Source organism: Marmota marmota, unplaced genomic scaffold (genome assembly GCF_001458135.2).
Source record: "Marmota marmota marmota unplaced genomic scaffold, marMar, whole genome shotgun sequence".
Lineage (NCBI taxonomy): Eukaryota > Metazoa > Chordata > Mammalia > Rodentia > Sciuridae > Marmota > Marmota marmota.
The window spans coordinates 48,295,007-48,309,890 of record NW_025999968.1 but is presented as its reverse complement, the minus strand read 5'-3'; positions in this window follow the sequence as shown (position 1 = coordinate 48,309,890).

The window sequence follows — 14,884 nt, the reverse complement described above, 5'->3', positions numbered from 1 at the left end:
AACTTATTTTAGCTACTAATAAGTCAAAGAGATACTTATTAAGAAATAAGCACAGCCGAAGACATTACAGCTTAGAGCTAATGAGCAAGTTCTCCAAAGGTACAGTGTTGATATCTGTAGGAGTAGGTTTGGCTGTAATTTGCATGTGTTCCCCAAATTTCATGTATTGAAAACTTAATCCCTAAAGTCCTGTGGTAATGGTATTAGAGGTGGGGCCTTTTTGAGGTACATAGGAATAAATGAGCTCATAAAGGTGAAGCAGCCATGACTGCATAATGGCGTTTTAAGGACAGGAAGAGCCCCCCAACCACCATTCTAGCTTTGTATATGTGATGCAGTCTACCTTATAAGGCCTTAGCAGGAAACCTCTCAGCAGATGCCAAGCAGATATCAGAACAACACCCTTTGTCTTCTAGAAACATAAACTAAGTACACATTTTTTCTTTATAAATTCCTCAGTCTGTGATTTTTGGTCACAGCAACAGAAAATAAACAAGACTGATTCTCAGGTCAGAATCTATAATTTGTGCTATGACACATCTGCTGCATTTCCTCTAAGATAAATAAGGTGTTCCTTATTTTAACTGTCAGCTGTTGTTTACTTATTTGTTTGTTTTTATAGATGTATGGATTACTTTAAATGATCAAGGTATTCCAAGTGAGTTATATTTTGTTGCCTCAATAATTATTTCTGCATTCAGAAGTATTTCTTCTTCATTAAAATAAGCATGTATCTTGAGTTTATTCTGAAAAGGTAATTATAAATTATATATATTCTCAAAATAGTCAGGTAGGTTTGATTTTCTGAAGAAAGTGTCTATTTTAATATTTGAATTAATTCAACTGGAAAGAATAATTGACACATCTTAACCTAAATCAACCATGTAGGAGATATGTTATATACAGCATAAATACTTCAGAAACTTTAAATGTCATTAATTCAAAATTTTTCTATTGTTAATTTTCATTTGGATTCCTTAAGGGTATCCTAAAACTTCAACTTGGAAGTGCACAAGTTGTTTTAAAAGTTTATTTGCAGTCTTCAAAGTTCTTTAATCAACAAAATTAATTGTAAATTTTATATATTCACAAAGAAATCTAGCACTTAAAAGTACTTTTATGCTTAGAGTGGTGGTACATGCTTGTAATCCAGCAGCTGAGGATTGAGGCAGAAGAATGACAAGTACTAGGCCAGCCTCAGCAGTTTAGTGAGACCCTAAACAACTTAGTGAAACATTGTATCAAATTAAAAAAGAAAATTGGGCTGGGATGTGGCTTAGTGGTAACGTGCCCCAGGGTTCAGTCCCTGGTACCCAAATAAAATAATAATGACAACAACAACTAAAACAACAACAACAATAAGTTTTTTTTGCAACACCTCATACAAAAAAATAAAAATTAAACAAACAAACAAAAACACATGATCTTGGGATATCCCCAGCTCTGAAGCAACATATGAAATATAGCGGGCTTCCATCAACATGATGAGAAATTAAGTAATATTTTGTGGTTTTTAAAGATGAATTATATTCTTTAAAATGTTATTAAGGCTGATCAAATGATCTCTTTTGTGATGGGTGATTTTGGTAGTTTGTGTTTTTCAAGCAAGTGGTACATTTTATCTAAGTCACTAAAGTTTTAAGTGTAAAGATTTTCATTTTTCCCTGGTTATCCTTTAATGTCTGTGTATTTTCTAATGATGACCTTTGCTTCATTTTTTATATTGGTAATGTGTATCTTTCTCTCTCTTTTTTTTCTTCATTAGTTTTGCTTCAGGCAGGTCAATTTCACTGATTTTTTTTAATCCGCCTTTTTTCATTTATTTTCTGCCTTTCACCTATTCCAGTTTCATTGATTTCTGTTATTTATTATGGCAGTAAGATGAAATAGAAACCTAAAATTATCTTCAAAAAACTTATTGAATTTGGGAGTAGCATAAAGAATATACAGGAATGACATTTTTTTTCCTTAACTAATTTAGAGTCTCCAAAAGTTCTTCGGTATCTAGAGAAAGAGAAGATATTGAAATTAGCCAAGGTTTGGTATGAGCCTTTCTATATCCTCACCCTTATATCTGAAATAATTCATTCTGATTACCAAAGAACATAGGATTGCCAATACACCATAGTGACAAAGAGAGATATCTCAGAGTGGCTAACATTATACTATATTCTTTACTTTTAACACTATATTAGTAGGTAGGTTTTTGACAGTAACAAAAGAGTAAACACATTTCAGATCTGAATGTAGGTTGTATTAGTACTTAGGCTTCTTCTTTGGGAAAACAACAAACGCATGCATTTTCATTTGTTTAAGGAAAATTTGCACTGTCTCATGGATGAACATCTGTTTCCATATTGTCCTTACTTGGATAATTGAATACAGGTGAAGGTAATGTATGTATGACTAAAGAATAGCGAAAGGCCTGAGTCACAGTTGATATGGTGTGCACTGATGTTGCATATAAGCTAACCAGGGTAACTTTTCTTAATTTGAAAGGTTAAAGGACACCCTTGGACACCCCCTCCCCGAAAAAAATGAAATATAGAAAATTTTGATCCTTAAGGGTGGTAGGTACAGTTTCATGGACATGTAACCAGAGCTGGTGATCTGAAGTTTACATCTGAGCACGTAATTTTTAAATGACTTTATATAGTTTATATTTTCTAAGTCAAGCTCATGAGAAAGTGAAGCCTGCACTGAGGGCTTAGAGCTTCAGTCCACAGGTAGGCCCACCGATTGCCACTCCCTGGCACACATTCATGGTTGCCTATCTTCCACCTCCTGAAGTGCCTGATCTTAGCTGACCTTTCCTCTTCGTCCTACCATTGCTGCCGTCCTCCTTTTGGAAGTGTCCAAAGGTCACCTTGGACAGGGAGATATCTATGCCTTCTGTTCCCTATGAGGAACCTGAGAGTGGGTCTGGAAAGGTGAGTTCTTTCCTTAGCCCAGCTATTCCATGCATCACAATAAATACAGTAGGCAATTTACTGGGGTATTTTCACACACTTCCAACCCTGGTCCGAAGTACAACTTTAGGGGAAGTGTTGGTCCCTTGAAAATTGTCCCTTGCCATGAATTGAGGAGGCAGACTTGTGGTTATTTTTCCTCTCCTTTGGCAAGGGCTCTGCATTTTATTTTAATCTGAGCCTAAATAATTACTACACAACCCTTGTAGTAGGCATACAGGAAGTAAAGTCCAAGCACCGGACAGTGGTGAAACCCACATATTTTAGCGATCATACACACATGAGAAACACTTCTATCCCTGGCAAAAATTCTATTGGATCATGGTTTTCCCAACTGAGTCTTTTAATATAGCACCTTATGTGTTTAACTCTTCCATAGAGTCTATCAATGGAGTTCATGTAAAAGAAAAAAAAAAAAAAAACAGTTTGAGATGCAGTTCTGATAGGAAAACAGCATATGTTTACTTGAAATATTTCACTACAAATAATATTTCTAAGGACACTACAAAATTTGATACTCTGTACTTTTTCTTTATCCTGCTCACTACCACAAAACAGAATGATACTGAATGTTGTACTGTTTAGAGGATGATCCAGCTTTTAGAAACAAATAATCATGCAGCTATTAAGGCAAGTTTTTTTTTATAAATAAGTCACTGTGCCTCATTAGACTGAATACAAATGCAAACACTGCCCTAAATAGGTATCTAGAACAGAGTAGGAAACAGAAACAGTCTCATTTTAATTATCATTCACATGACAATTTTTCAACCATGATTCATTGAGCACCTAGAATATGTCAAACTCTAAGTTTTGAGAATAGAATAATTAATAAAAATAATTAACATTCCTACCACATACTCCATAGAACTTATATTCCAGTGGGGAGAAAAGTAGAAAATGTATTTATATAATAGTTCTAAGTTTAAAAATACTGAAAAATATGCTTTAGACTTTCTATGAGTAGGCTTGACACTGCATTTATCAGTTCCTAAGATAATTCGAATCACAATGCTATTGAATTACTCTGGTCTAAGCAAAGTAGAGAGAAGCTCGCACTAAATAACAGGACAAAAAAACAAGTAAAGCTACCATAGTTCACACATAATGTTAATATAAATTTTTTCCATCCTATTTCACTTTTTGAGTACAGTTAATAACATTCTTTCTACATATGAGTTATGAAGTGACCAAGACTATTTCAGATCAGAGTAGAATTTGTTTCTAGTTTGCAACATTTTTAATCTCTGGAAGATTTCTGAAAGCAATTAAAACTTCCCAGGAGAAAACATTTTCCACAGGAAAAGCATTGTAGAGCTTAATATTTCCAACAATATTAAGAAATGTGTTCAGAAATATATTATTGACAGCCACATAGAATTTTGTAACATACTGGATTAATTAATATAAATAGAAAAATGTTCTCAAATGAGTGCCCTAACTAAATCTACTAGATTAAATAACACTGAAAAAAAAAAATCCTAGCAGAATTCAACTTAATACCAAATGGGATAAAGCAGGGCAGAGAAGCAGAATTTGGATTCAAATGGAATAAATAATTCAATCTGTAAAACAAAATTTAATTTGTAGTGAGTCATAAGCTTTAGAGACTCAGAAAAAATGGAAACTTTCAGATCAACTTAAATGTATCTAATCCCTTTTTGTAAAAAAAACAAATAGATATCAGAAACTTCATTTATAACATAAATCCCATAAATATTTCTCTCTGAATTAATTGCAGCTGCAAGCACAATTTGAACTCCTTAGCACACTGCTTTTGAGTTCTTAGTAGAGAATAATTTATATTGGTGTTATAGGAAGATAAATTAACCCAGAAAAAAGGAAATTGTGCCACTTTGCAGTATACATACTGAGAGCAATCAGGAAGCCAAGAAAACTGTGGTTAACTTCAGGATCAAGTTTTCCAAGTGAATTTAACGATTCTTAATCAAGGAGAAAGATGTTGTGCACACAAATTGCAATGTTGTCTATCAATGAAAATAAGCAGTACCCCTTCTTCCTAGGATTTAACAATAATCTGGGTGGGCCTAACAAAAGCCAGACAATAGATTTTATGAGTATTTGGCTCAGCAATGTCTTTTCATCCCTTCTAATTTATATTTTCATGGGAATCTGTATTTGGTGGGAGAATTCTGAGAGTGTCAAATTCAGTTATATGCATATGTTTTTTAAATCTAGTGATGTGGAAAATTATCAAGGGATAGGTAATGGAGAGATCAGACAGGTCTGGGCAGTAACAGAGATTCTTCCCATGGGTGAAACACAGTTTAATGAGCCACTCAAAAATTATTTGCTGGACTCTGAGAAGAGCATTTCCTTTTCCCACGTTTTATCACCTAATGTCACATCAGTGGTTTTAGCTTCCTCTCCACATCATATCAAACCCCTTGATGTCAAGTTTAAGACCAACTCCCTTCTTTTTGATAAGATGAGGTTCTATATCACTATCTCCCCACCTTCTTTCTCACTATCAAACACCATTCTTCCTACTATTGCACATTCTACTCTAAAAAAGCTATTTCTTTTAGTCAAGGCAAGGCAACATTCTTTTCCTAGTAAACTTTTTGATTTTTTTCTCAAATGTCATGTGAATGTATACTATTATGCAAGTCAGTAGGTCTATATACTACACATTTTAAACAACTAAGAAAAGTGAAACCTTAAAAATTCTAAAAGCATGTTTAAATGAATTTAAAAATCATTGCCAATAATTAGTGCATATATTGCATATATTGATAGTAGAGAGATTTAAATTCCCTTTTGAACAACTTTCAGACATGAAAATATTATATGAACAATGAAACTGGAGTAGTTACCAAAGAAACAGTGACAATGAAAATGACAATATTTCTGGAAATAGTTGTTCTCTCTTTGTATCTAAGTAGACTCTTAGAGCTTAACAGTACTTGCCTTTCTGTGTCTCGCATAATTTGCTTAACATGATGTCTTATCGTTCCATCCATTTTTCCACAAATGACAAGATTTTTTTTGTAGCTGAATAATACTCCATTGTGCATATATACCATATTTTCTTTATCCATTCATCTGTGATGGACATCTAAGCTGATTCCATATTTCAGCTATTATAAATAGTGCCACAATAAACAAAAGCATGCAGATACCCTTTTTTTATACTGACTTGATTTTTTTTTTTTTTTGGATAGATACTTACAAGAGGGATTTCTAAGTCTTATGGTAGTACTATTTTTAACTTTTTGAAGAAACTCCATACTGTTTTCTATATTGGCTGTACTGATTTACGTCCTCACCAAAAGTATATAAAAGTTTCTTTTTCTCCATATTTTATCAGCATTTACTAATTTTTATTTATTTATTTATTTATTTTTTGATAATAACCATTCTAACTAGAATGATATCATACTCTAGTTTTGATTTGTATTTACCTGATGGCTAAGGATATTGAGCAATATATTTATTGGCCCTTTGCATTTCTTCTTAGGAGAAGAATGTATTCAGATCATTTCCACATTTTAATAGAACTTCTTATTTTTTTGTTGTTAAGATTTTTGAATTTTTTACAGATGCTCAATATTAACCATCTGTCAGAAGACTAGTTGACAAAGATTTTCTATCATCCTGTGAAATGTCTCTTCCCCCATTGACTGTAGGCTCTGCAGAAACTTTTAGATTAACATAATCCTATTAGTCAACACTGCTTTTGTTACCTTTGTTTTGTGATACTATTCAGAAAATCATTGCCTGTATCAGTATCTTAAAAGACGTCCCCCTATGTTTTCCTTCAGTAGTTTCTGATCTTACATTAAAGTCTCCAATGTATTTTTAGTTCATTTTTGTACAGAGAGACAGGGTCAAGTTCTAGTCCTCTACATGTGGTTATCCATTTTATTTCAGCAACATGTGTTGGAGAGGGTGTCCTTTCCCCATGTTCCTTTTTATACCTTTTGTCAAGAATCCGTTGGTTCTGATGCACGCGTTTATTTCTGGGGTTTCTATTCTGTTCCACTGTGCTCTGTGCCTCCTTTTATGCCAGTACTACAATGCTGCTTTTGGTCACTATTGCTTTCTAGTGTGTCTTACAATCAGGTACTTTGATGCCTCCAATTTTGCTTTTTTGCTCAAGATTGCTTTGGCTATTCAGTGTCTTTTGTGCTTTCCTATTAATTTTAAGATATTTTTTCCTAGTTCTGTGAAGAATGTTGTTGGTATTTTGATGGCAACTGCATTAAATCTATAGATTGCATTGTGTAATATAAGCACTTTAACAATTTTAATTATTCTAATCCATCAACATGGAAAGTCTTTCATTTTTTGCTTTCAATTTCATTCATCAGTATTTTGTTATTTTCATTGCAGAGGTCTTCTCAGATTTATTCCTAGAACTTTTTTTTAATATCTCATTTTTCATTTATTTATTTTTTTATTGGTTGTTCAAAACATTACAAAGCTCATGATATATCATCTTTCATACATTTGACTCAATTGGGTTATGAACTCCCATTTTTACCCCAAATATGAATTGCAGAATCACATCGGTTACACATTCACATTTTTACATAACGGCATATTAGTGACTGTTGTATTCTGCTACCTTTCCTATCCCCTGCTATCCCCCCTCCCCTCCCCTCCCATCTTCCCTCTCTACCTCATCTGCTGTTGTTCAATTCTCTCCTTTGTTTCCCCCACCCTTCCCCTCACAACCTCTTATATGTAATTCTGTGTAACATTGAGGGTCTCCTACCATTTCCATATGCTTTCCCTTTACTTGTGGTTATTATAAATGGTATTATGCTCATGATTTCTTTTTCAGTAAATTTATTATTGATGTATAGAAAAGCTATTGCATTTTTAAGGTTGATTTTGTATCCTGTTATTTAAAGTAAGTTCCATTATCAGTTCCAACTCCTTTTTGTGGAGTTTTCACATGTTCCTATGTAAGAATCCTATCATCTGCAAACAGAGATAATTTGACTATGTCCTTTCCAATTTTTATGTATTTCTTTCTTGTGACTAAATTTTCTGATTAAAATTTCTAGTATTATATTGAATAAGAGTGGTGAGAGTAGGTACTCTTATCTTAGTCCTTGTCTTGGAGGAAATGATTTTATGTTTTTTTTTTCCAATTCAGTATGATGCTAGTTATGAGTATTTTCACATGTGGTCTTTATTATATTGACATGTGGTGACCTTCTATATCTAATTTATACAGAAATTTTACCATGAAATGATGCTGAATTTTATCAAAAGGTTTGTCTGCATCTATTGAGATGATAATATGGTCTTTATTTTTCATTCTGTTTATGTGATGTATCACATTTCTGTATTGCTTATGTTGAACCATCTTTTCATCCCTTGAATGAAAACAACTTGATTATGGCTTATGATTTTTTGGTGTGCTGTTGAATTAGATTTGTTAGTATTTTGTGTCCATGTTCATCAAGAATCTTGGTCTATAATTTTCTTCGTTTGTTATGTCTTTGTCAGGTTTGTGTAACAGTAATTCTGGCCTCATAGAATGACTTTGGAAGGGTTCCCTCCCTTTCAATTCTATGGAATAGTTTGAGAATCTTTAGTATTAGTTCTTATTTAAAAGTTTGGCAAAATTCATCAGTGAATCCATCCATAATTGGGCTTTTATTTTTTGAGAGACTTTTTATTACTGATTCAATCTCATTACCCATTATTAGTCTAAGTTTCTATGACCCCTTTGTTCAATTCTGGTAAATCATATGTGTGTGTTTGTAGAAATATGTCCATTTTTTTTTCAATTTTCCAACTAGTTGGTATGTAGTTTTTTTTCCAAAAGAATCCCTAATATGTTTTTGTGGCATTGGGTATAATGTTTCCTCTTTCATCTCTGATTTTATTTATTTAGAACTTCTCTCTTTGTATTTTGGCTATTGCTGTGGTTTGGATCCTTAATGTCCACCCAAAAGCTCACGTATTGGGCAATGAAGGGGTATTCAGAGTGAATTTTTTTGGATTATGAGAACTATAACCTCATCAGAGGATTAATTCATTTGATGGATTAACAATTTGAATGAATTAGTGGGCAGTAACTATAGGCAAGTGGGGCATAGCTGGAGGAAATAGGTCACTGGGTGTCTATCCTTTTGTTATTCCTGTCCGTGATTCTTCGTTCTCTCTCTATCTCTATTTATCTCTCTCTCTTTCTCCATCTCTCCTCTTCCACCCCACCTCCTGGCTGCCGTAAACTGAGAAATTTTCCTCCACCATGACCTTCAACCATGATATACTGCATCATCTTGGGTCCAGAGCAGCGGAGTTGAATGACCACAAACTGAGACTTCTGAAATCATGATCCCCAAATGAACTTCTCCTCTACATTGTTCTTGCCAGGTATTTTGTCCACAGTGACTGAAAGCTCACGAATACAGAGTGTAACAGGATCAGAATTCCCATGGGCACCCCATGAGAGGGTGATGTGTGAAGTTGTGAGTGAAACTTAAACTGCAATGCACACCCCACGATTCAAGAGATGGCAGGAATGTAAACCATCAGCTGAGGAACACTGCAGGCAGGGAGCAGAACCAGGCAAAGAGAGAGGCCATGTGGGTTGGAACTAGTTAGGACATAGGTGGGAGGCTGCCCAAGTCCTTTGAGATCAGGACAGCAACTCTGTGATACAGATCTGAATGTGGAACTAGAGGACCTAGAAACCAACAAAGGAAGGACTTCAGTCTCATTTTAATCCTATTCCTTTTTTCCATGCCTGTATTCTCCCTTTTGGAAAGAAATGTTCACCTACTCTGCACCACTTTATACTGAATGTATATATCTTGCTTTTGATTTTTACAGTGTCTCATAGCCAAGAGTTCATCTTGAGTCTTGAAGGAGACTTTGGATGTAAAACATGTGAGCAATGCTAGAAATTTTAAGACTATAGGGACTCCTGGAGAATGACTGAATGAATTTAAAATTGTGGGATGGATGTGAGTTTGGGGGGGGGTCAGGGGTAGAATGTTACTGTTTGGATCTTTATTGTCTCTCCCAAAAGCTTATATGTTAGGCAATGCAAGAATGTTTAGAGGTGCAATGATCATATTATGAGAGCTATAATATCACTAGTGGATTAATTCATTTGGAATCAATAATTTGAATGAACTATTAGGTAATAAGTATAAGCTGGTGGGACATGGCTGCACAAAGTAGTCCACTAGGAACATGCCCTTAGACTCGACCTGTCTCTGGATTCCCATTCTGTCTTGCCCTGGCTGCTTCCTCCTGGATTTCTTGAGCTGAGAAGCTTTCCTCCACCACAGACTCCTGTCACCATGTTCTGACTTAACTTTGAACCCAGAGCAATGAAGATGGCCAACCACGGACTGAGGTCTCTGAAACCATGAGCACAAAATGGACTTTTCCTCCTTGGCTTTTGTCATGTATTCTGGTCACAGTGATATAAAACTGAGTGATATAGTTAGTCAAGCTCAAGGTGACCTCCATTCCTCTTTCTGTCACAACACCCATTCCCTACAATGTCCAGCTGTCAGATTTGAATCAGAGTCCCTGTACTGAGCCAAGTTTGGATCATGAAGCTAAGCCGGCTCAAGGGATGAGGACATGCAGTGGTTTCTAAACTGTAGAACAGTCCAAAAGAAGACAATAGGCCCGTTCTCAAAATGGCTTCTGGCTACAGCACCCCAGTCGTTTGCTAGAAGATGATGCAAATCCCTTTTCCAATGCTATGAAGATTTCAGGTTTCTTTTCTATTTAGGCAACCAGCCTGTAAAAATTGTGAGGCTGTCAAATAGTCAGGATTGCCAGGATCCACACTGATAAAATTTGCTGAGACTCCTTCACCTTGATCCCTGCAAAGTGGGACTCTCCTTCTACAAGTTGCGGAGCCACGGTGACAGGTGACAGGGTATTTTGTTTTTCTTACTAAGCTGCGGTCTTAGGTCTCTGGATCTTACAGGGTTTATTTTTTTTCCTCCTTTTGAGTTCTAGTGTTCTTCCACAACCACTCACCTCAATATAAAGATGTCATCAGTTGATTCTGTTCCCCTTTGTGGAGGCGGAGATGAATTCTGGATGCCTCTAGACACTTTGAAAGCACACCCCCATGTTTATTTTTATATATTAGCTGATGATTTATACCCAAAGTAAGGCCAGTGTTAATAAATATTCAAATGTAAGTTAAAATGGCATGACACACTGTTATGTAAATTATAGTTGTACTGGCAAAGACACTGAAGATCTAAAAAAGAGAATGCTTAAAATAATTGATGTGTTTAAAATTTTTCAAAAAAAGTCATATTTATCAAATTTAAGAAATACAAAGAATCAAAATAGAAGTATAAACCTCTTGTACTTCTGAGATAATGATTCTAAATGATTCTAGTTGTTAGATGTCCATCAGATTAGATTCTGTAATTTGTTACCATATATGTTTATATTTCAATCAGGTCACATTGATCATTATAATTTAACAGTTGCTTTTTATTTTTTTTTAAATGAAGTATATTCTAATCATAGTCCCAAGTAATTACAGTATATTGATCTGCTTTACTGTTTTCTTTTGCAAAATTACTGCTGTTAACATCATAGACTGTGAGGAGACAGGAGAAAATGGGAACTTGTAAACAGGCCATAGTAGTAGAAATTCATACATTTCGGAGGAATATTCATTGAACAATAGTCTAGTTCGAAATTCTAAAAATTCTAATTCTGGATGCATAATGAGGACATTTTGTTGCTTATTAGAGCTCTTCAAAAATAAGACCAAATTTATAAAGTAAAAACCTGCATTCATTAGAATAAATAAGATATTTGTAATGTAAAATGTATTCCTAACAGTGGTGTGGAGGGGCTGGGATTATGGCTCAGTGGTATAGCGCTCACTTAGCACATGCAGGGTGCTGGGTTTGATCCTCAGGACCACATAAAAATAAAATAAAGGTATTTTGTCCAATTAAAACTAACTAAAACAAAATATTTTTTAAAAGTATATGGAAATCAATGCTGATTGTAAAAACAATATGCATAATTAATTTTATAAAATTATAAAAATGTAAATAAGAAGAAATGCAGCCCTATTGATCAGGGATGTGTACATGCATGAAAACACACATATTCACAAGATAAATGTACAAACATGGCATGCTAAATAACTAAATGATTATGAAATTTAAATTGGTAAAACTTATATATCAACATACCAATAAAGAAGAAGATAAAAAATGTTTTAGGATTGCATATTACATCCAATATCAAAATGCCTAGTTACATTGTTCAGCTTTCAATTTATGGTGCTGAAACAGAGTTACAGACATGGAAATAGGATGCTTTGCTTATTAGCAAGAGAAAAATAGTTCTTTTTTTTTCCTTTTTAGAGAAGAAGAGAAGTAACAGTTGTTCTTTTATTGTCATATGTAACATATTTACAGCAAGGTAAATGAAACATATAACAACTTAAAAACAGAATATATCATCAAGACATCAAAACTTCGATGTACAAAAATAAAGTAATTCAACAAAGTATTTTTTTGCCAACAATAATATTAGATAAGAAAAAAAGTTAAATGGCTTTATACATATGGCAAGTGAAATATACTTAAAGTACTCTGAAAATGTAATTTTAAAATTACTTCTTATATATGCTTACTTTTAAATGTGGAACAGTTAAATATGTGTAATATCATTTAACATTCAATTGTGGTTTAGATTATGGTGACTATTTGTTACCTATAAAATTTTGCATATTTTCTCAAATGTATATTTATGTATATCAAAAATATCTGATGTATATATGACATTTATTATTTATTGGGCATACTGAAAATAAAATATGTATTTAATTGTACATAATCATTCTGTACTAATCCTGCTGATCACAAATGTAAATCCCTTTTTTCCTTTTAGTAAGGCCTGAGTATTGCTCACTGGAAGAATTAAAGCAGAGTTGAATTCTGAAATCATGATCATTTAGTGAGAATATTTCTCTGTCTGTTATGAATATTTATGCCAGTGTATCTTCCTAGTTATTAGCTTTTAGCAGGAATTTAAGAGTGTCCTCCTGAGGGAGGAGGATCTTTGAAGAACTTCAACAGCATAAATTGAAAGAGTTGATAAAAGGACATTAATGTTTCTGTTGGAATTTATATGAATTAAGTTAAAATCCTTTGGCTTTTTCTTTTCTTTTTCAGTAATGCTACTCTAACTCCAATCTAGCAATCACTTAGCTACTAAGTATGGCCTTAAAGGAAGTATAACAAAAAAGCTGCTTATAAACATCAGGAAATAAAATACCTCTTAAATATCTGTTCAGGAAATAATGCATATAAACCATCTTCCAAAATATTTGAAAACTCTGCTTCAGTCACAGAATATATGAGTTAAAAGACAAACAGTAAGTGACTTTTTTTTTTCTTTTTTGCATTCTGACACATCTGTGACAGATTTCAAGTCATACTTAGCTGAATGGGAACTTGGCAATACTATATAGCTGATTAAGGAAGAGATACATGAAAACAGTAACTGATGGAAAAAGGACTAGTTTAAAAATTCAGAACCTGAAGGTCTTATAATGAAAATAAGCGTGAGTACATTCTATTCTTCATCTAAGTCACAGTTGAATGCTCAATTTAGATTTCCAAAGTAGATTAATAAGTTACTAAGCTAACTTCCTTTATGAGTACTAACTTTAAAATTGGATTTTCAATCTAGGTACATAGATCCTATGAATGGGAAAACACGTTTTCCTATAATGAGGCTTAATGCACATGCCCATACATGCATGCAAGCACGGGCATGCAAACACACGCACAGACACACATACCCGGTATATTTTGGTGGTGATTCTTTGTTAATTTCTCTGTAAATTAAGCCCAATTTTTTCCCACCCATGCTATAAAGCATAGGTTCTGTATCTCTTCACTGAAAATTACTGTGCTACTAATTGGTGCTCAATTCCAATTTAATGGTGAGAAAGGAAGAGAAAGAGTGTGTGCTCTCAGGTAAGCACTTGTTTTTCTTTGTATGGATGGATCTGGGGTGTCACTACACCCCATTATAGGTATAGGAGCCCCAAACAATGTCAGCTCTGTGGAATAGCAGAACTTCATTCAATGCCTGGCTGAATCACAGGAAAACTTTAAAAATTCCCTTAAAGGCACTGGTAAAACCTGTATATGTGTGAATGACTGTGCCTACTGAATCAGAAACCTGGGAGTGAGATCTAGGAACACACATTTTAATAAGCCCTCAGTAATTTTGATATTGCTTAAGTTTGAAAACTATTTTGAAAAATCTGTGTTTGAAAAAAGCACTCAGAAAGTGATCTTTTGTATGTTTTGGGGGTGCCCTACTATATTGTATATAGTAGTTTATATTGTGACATAATCAAAAGATTCTAGATATTTATGTACTTCATCCTAGTCTGATACATGTTGATTGCTTTAGAATGGGTGTCTGGACAATTTATTGTTATGTGTTTTATGTTGAGTATTTTCAAATATTTACATTCTCTGATGGTTATATCTTTGGCAGTCCAAATCTCGCGATTTATAATCTCCCTGATCAAGTTAATGGTGAAGCCAGTAATTATAGCTATTTCAATAACGAACACCTACTACAGTGAGCTTGCCACTGAACCCCTTCTTTTTAGGCATCTACTGAAATACTGTCCCCCAGATTCGTTCTAGAGGACCTTGACTAAAGTCAAATACTATGTAACTGACATAAACTAGCACAGGCTTGTTTCTGTTTCTGTTGTTGCTTTTTTTCAAAACTAATAGTTATAACAGTTTTTGTGTGTTATCTGCTTCCCCCACTCTGCTTACCCCAAAGAATGTGAAGATCACATCTGATATGTTTATAATTTTAGTACTAGTACAAAACCACAGACATTATATATATATATATATATATATATATATATATATATCTGTTTT